The 6,000-nt window shown below is 43.4% G+C and overlaps 1 protein-coding gene across 2 annotated transcripts in view; it reads right to left on the bottom strand.

The window, feature by feature from the left end:
* SYK (spleen associated tyrosine kinase) overlaps window positions 1–5,733 on the bottom strand; it is a 51,618-nt gene extending 45,885 nt beyond the window's left edge. For both annotated transcript variants that reach the window (XM_075078833.1, XM_075078832.1), the window contains exon 1: window positions 5,535–5,733. The gene's annotated coding sequence lies outside the window, so the exon portion shown is untranslated. The remainder of the gene's footprint in view (window positions 1–5,534) is intronic.
* Window positions 5,734–6,000: the final 267 nt, after the last annotated feature.

Genomic DNA, 6,000 nt, shown 5'->3' on the forward strand with positions numbered 1-6,000 from the left:
CCAGAAAAATCTATGCAGAGAGAGAAACACGAGACTCCTCCTCCCCTCCTAAAGAGGAAGCCTATTTGCAGCACCTGGACCAGTGAAATACTCTTGATAAGGCCCGTTTACCACTCTGGGCAGAGAAAGGATGCACCTGGCCCCAGCACGTTCTGGGCCAACAGGCAGTATTTCCCCAGCTCTTGCATGACAAATTGCCAGGCTGGAAAAAAAAATAGCTTGTAGTCAGGTTTCTTTTCTCACGTCATGCCATTCTCTACACAGCGTCAGTGGTTACACTGCTAAATTGTCCAGTGGTAATGGTCGCTTCAGACAGTTGCTACATCAGCATACCAAAAAGCTGGCTCCACTTGATGAAAGTTGTCCCTTGGGACTCAGAGGCAAGGGGATTTCGTGCTGGCAACATCACTCCTCAACACGCCACTGCTTCCAAGTGAACACAGCTCTGCATCCTTTGCAGGAAGCAGGCTCCAGTGGGTTTGGGCTCACTCTTCCCTTACTGGGTTTTCATCTGCACTTCTGTGGCTAGGAGTACCTGCAGACCTGATCTTTGTTACACCCACTGGATGAAGACTGTCATGCAGTCGTTCAGCTCACCTGAGCCAGAATGAGATTTCTTACCAAGTGCACATGATAACTGAAGACAGAATAGTCACTCAAAACCTCCCTAAATGCCCACTTCGATTCTGGGGTGTCCTGCTGCTTGCATGACCAGAACTGTTCAGAGCAGTGCTCTTCCTCTTGACACTAATTTTAAATAAGTCATCATTCTCAAAAACTTGCAAGATGCTCCACTGATTCAAAAGATAGCTAATCCCCTTATCTGATTCACAAAAAAAAAAATTCCTTACTTAAACATCATGCTTGCTTTACTAATTTTGAGCAAAATACTGGCCAATTCATATGTATTCTTTGAAATACAGCAGTAAAATCTAACTCTTTATGTCAAAGATGACTATATTAACGCTGTTTCCTTTACTTATATTCCCCATATTTCAGATAGTGCAGATTTTCACATTACCAAAATCTTAGTTTTGTTTGTTGCATAGAGCAAACTTGGGTTTGATTCAAGTTATCCAATTTGGGCTCAGTTTCCCAGAGTAGGAACCTATCAATAAACAATTGCTTAGTAGACTTATTAGCATCCTTTTCCATGTTCCCTCCAAACAATATGACAAAAATTATTTTCAGTTTAAGTTTTCCTGTGATGTACTTTAGAAGAGTTGGGGCGGGGGGCACACATAGAATTTGCTTCATAGCAGGTTTCTAACCTCCGTTTTCCAATCTAGATTAAGAAATCTTTTTTTTTCAGCCAGTGCTACAAAAAAACCAAGAAAACTAGTTTCCAAAAAACATTGAGACATTGTTTTAAACTGAGTTGAATTCCTCTGAAATTTGTAGACCCAATTTTGAAATTGGCACTATATTTTTAAAATGCAGAACTACACACTCTGTGGTCAGGGGCAGCACATATTTTAACATTTTAGTTCTAGCATCCCACAGACACTGTCAGTTACCCTGGCTTTAGCTAAGAGAGAGTACAGTGGCTTCTTCTACATGTTCTAGAGGCTGTGGTCTCAAAAGTTGTTGTTTTTTTTATTTTATTTTATTTTATTTTATTTTATTTTATTTTATTTTATTTTATTTTATTTTATTTTATTTTATTTTATTTTCTCACTTACTTCATTATTTTATCCAAACGGGGGAAAAAAAAATAAGAGAAAGACTATCCAAGGGGGTAGGGGTAGACTACGGCTCATGTATTAGATGATGACCCCTGGTCCTTTTACACATTTTACTGCATCTGTTGCTTAAGATAAGGATTTTTATTAAAAAAAGAAACAAACATACAAACAAACCTCTGGGTTTTTTTACATTACAATGTTAAAATATTTAGGCAATTGTATGCCCATTTCTTTGGTACATATTCTACTTTAATACTTCCTGCCTGTGATTTCTCTAGCTACCTCCAATCACTATTGTGATTCTGGCCAATTTCAACTCCATCCCCAGCCTAGAGTTGCCTCGTGAGTTTACATGGCCGGATACACATACCAGAGTGCTACCAGTCCTACTTCTTTACAAAAGCTTTTAGCACCTCACACCTTACCTCTACTCAGAGTCAGTGCTGAAAGATCCCTTGCATTGTCTCATTGCATTTTGAAAGGAAGAGAAGTTGTTGGATATACTGTCCATTCAGGACTCCTGGCACCCCATATTTGTGCTCAAGAACACCATCCCAAAGCAAATTAGAACAAAGCTAGAGAAACTACAGGGTAGTCCTATCTGGTCGAACCAATACATTCCACATCAGCTAGTTACAAACCGAGTGACAGTGAAAGTGCTCTAACTATCTGTACCATACTCCTGTGCACTGGTTATTTACGTTCTAATACTTGTTAATTTTTTACTAGTTGCTCTGGCACCTGGTACAAAGGGAAGGATTGTGGCATTTTACATATACTGATGTCTCCTTAGAACATCAGGGTCCCCAAGAGCTGAAAAATATTTTCCCCTTTCTTTCCTTTTTACAACAACCATGTTTAAAAAAGTGGCCATTTAGCCATTATATGTACAGGGACAGGAAGTTATGATCTAATTTTTACTTTGGAATGTAAAGACAAACTACAAAATCCCATTTTATTTCTTTGAGGCAGGTGGTATTTTGTGTGCTCCTACAGCAAATCCTGGAATAATTTCTTTTGATGCATGAGAATGCAGGCTCCTTCATACTCCTCGCATTGCTGATGCTTCCCGTCACCCTGAGAAGCCACGCAGAAATCAGCAGCAAGACGTTTTCTTCTGCTTAATTGTATACCTCCACATTACCCTGTGTCATGAAAATAAAAGCTAGACAACATCGACTACATAACCTCACTGCTGAAACCTTAAATTAAAGGAGGAAAATGCAAATACTAACCAACAACTTTGTGATTATTTTTACTACGTTCAAAATAAATATTAATAATTGTGTATTGTACTATCCTCTACTGCATACAAGAATAGGGAATGATCCTGCAAAGCCCAGGGCTTCTTTTTCTCACAACAGTGATCAAAGGGCTTAAATGAAACTGCAGAAATTAATAATGTTTCTCTGTAAAAGTGGTGCAAATGTTAGGAATGTTTCTCTGCAAAAGCATTTCTAGAAATGGCAGCTGAGACACAGAGCGCGCTACCATCACCTCCTCCCCCAAGATTTTCTTGCATCAAATGCATGCAAAACTACTGTTTAATTGGATTATGAAACTGTTTCCCTGTAATAAAATACTATTGTTTTCCTACATTAGAAGTTAAGAAGCTGATCCTGCAAATCCTTGCAAGGTGAAAAGTTTTCATTCTTACGACTGAACCTTGCTACTCGTGCTCGCAAATGCCTGCAAGACCTTCGTCAGCTTTTAAACAGGCATCTTGAACAGTGCAAGTACTCTCGCCCCAGTGGAGTAACTCACTTAAGCACATGTTTACCCTTAAGTAAAAAAACAGAAGTAATTTTAAATAGCTCATTGGAATGATCTTTCTGTAACTGTAACTCACATTCAAAGGTAAGTGTTGTATTCCTTGTAATTATGGTATAAAACCAGACAAGTTCCCCTTTTCAGCTCTGTTGTTCTGGAACTAAACACATGCCACTGAAAGCAGATTCTGGCACAGCCTGTCCAGTGTGCACAGAGTTATTCTGGAGGCACTGATCCAAAAGCCTATAAAGCTGGAAAAAGGATGACACTACCTAGTATTTTCAGTGGGTTCAGATGCAAACACAGTTTCTTACAGTCACAATATTCAACTGGCAATGACAACAGACTCGTTGCTTTCTGCTAAATACTACATATTGGAAAAGCATTAGGAAGGAAAAAATAAGTGCAATTTGCAAAAAAATATTTATGATTTTGAGACCATGACCTCTACACAAAACACATATTTCAGAAGTGACTTCTCCTACTTCCAATGCCTCTAGCATAACAGATCCAAAAGAAAGGATGGGAGGCTAACGAAATGCCCCTACAATTCTTTTTTTTCTGGTCATGGGTATCTACAAAGATGCTTAAATCCAACTTACAGTTTTACCATCAGTCTTCTAAACTGTTATTTCGTGCTCAACATAATCTGCTAGCTGCTTCTAAAAATAAATTTCAGTTTTTGCCTTCCTTCAGATCAAATTCTGCTCTTGTATCAGAATCACAACGACATGCAGGTAGGAGAGCTGCACAGTTTTCTTTGCTTTGACGTTTTTTTAACAGAAGCAAAGCCTGAACGCTTCAACAGTATTTCTCTTGTGATTTTGCTCTTATTTCAAGTGAATGTGAAAACCAAAGCAATTATTCACTTTTATCTATTTCAGCCATTTCTGAGCATCCTAACTGATTCCAAACCCTTTAGTTAAAATTATTATGTCTTCACCACACTATAATCTTTCTCCCCCCACAGGATAACTGCCAGGATATAAAGAACATTCAGACTTCCTTATTTGTCTGTTTATCGCTCAATGCTCAACAGAGGGATGAAACAAAAAAAAAAAAAAAAGTGTCACAGTTCCTCTAAGCGGACTGTCTCAATGTACTCTATGCTGCTACAGTTTATGGCCTCCAAGCCTGTAAAAATACACAGCTTTGCATGCTGATACTAGCTCCATACCGGATGGCTGTGCCCATGGATTAGGATGCAGATTCAACCCAAGGGCTCAGGAGATCTAAGTTTCTGTGGATAAGAAGAGCCTAATGAAAAAAGCCTACCAGAAAAGAGCATTTAAAAAAAAAAATAATTCCCTTAAAAGGAATAATTTTGTTTTAAAATGGAAGTGCTTTGCATTATATCACGTCATTTGGCCAGACTGGGACACCACTGGCCACCCTTCTGCTGAAGCCAGTGGCACCTAACAAAAGCATGGCTCATCTTTGTCCAGGGTACTATCACTTCAAACTAATTCTGCCAACCACAACACAAAGTTTATGCAGTACGGTGCTAAAGAAGAAAATCGAATAACGCTGGCAAAACACATGAAATGAACGGCAATGACTAGGCCACCAGGCTCGTAGTATTCGACTACTTTCAGCACTTCTAGTAATACACTACAGTTGTTTTCTTGGAAACAAAATAGGGAAGTTTAGTCAGAAATAAACACATTTTTAAAGACATTTTGTCAGGCACCAAATCTTTGACAACGTTAGGCACCATTCGGACAGAAACCCTGCGCTTTGCTTTGTTTAAAACCTACCCACCACGGTAACGTACCAACAACCTGTTAAAACTATTTTTTTTTTTTTAACTAAGTTCTAGATTTAAGTTCCTCAAACGCCGGGCTAGCGGTATTTATTTTCAGAAGCGCTGTAATACAGGAAGGTTTCACCCTCGCTCCCCAAGCTGGTGCTATTCCAGCCGGCCGCTCCCTCCCCGCGGGGAGCGCCGCCCGGTTGCGATCGCTCCTCACCGCGCTCCCGCGTCCCGCCGCCGCCTCACGCGTCCCCGGGAAAGGGGCGGTGTCGGCGGGCTCGCCGCCGCCGGGGCCCCGGTGCTGGCGGCCCGGCTCCGCTACTCACCGCTCCACCGCGGGTCGCTTGGCCCCGCGGCGCCGCCGCCGCCGCCGCCGGGAGAGAGCCGGCAGGGAGGCAGCCCTCGGGCGGGCGGCTCCGCCAAGCCGTGCCGTGCCTGGCCGCGCCTCGTCGAGGTACGGCCGGGAGCGGGGCTGGACCCGCGCGTAGCGCCGCGGGTGCCGCCGCCGCTTCCTCGTTTTGTCTCGCAGTCGCGGCCACTTCCTCAACGGGGTGTCGGCGCTCACTCCCTCCTCGTCAGCGGGCGCAGCCCCGGCGGGAGGGCGCCCGGCCGCAGGGCCCCCGGCCGCGGCGGCACGGCACGGCACAGCGCGGCACGGCCCGGCCCGCTGCGGGCCCCCCGGCCCCTCCGGCGGTGCTTCCCCCGGGTGCGGGCAAGCAGCCGTGTCCTCCGGACCCCGCGGCATGGGGCTGCCCGAGCCCCGCTGTGATGCGGCTGTCCTTGGGGCCCCGC

Source organism: Phalacrocorax aristotelis, chromosome Z (assembly GCF_949628215.1).
Source record: "Phalacrocorax aristotelis chromosome Z, bGulAri2.1, whole genome shotgun sequence".
In the NCBI taxonomy this organism is placed as follows: Eukaryota; Metazoa; Chordata; class Aves; order Suliformes; family Phalacrocoracidae; genus Phalacrocorax; species Phalacrocorax aristotelis.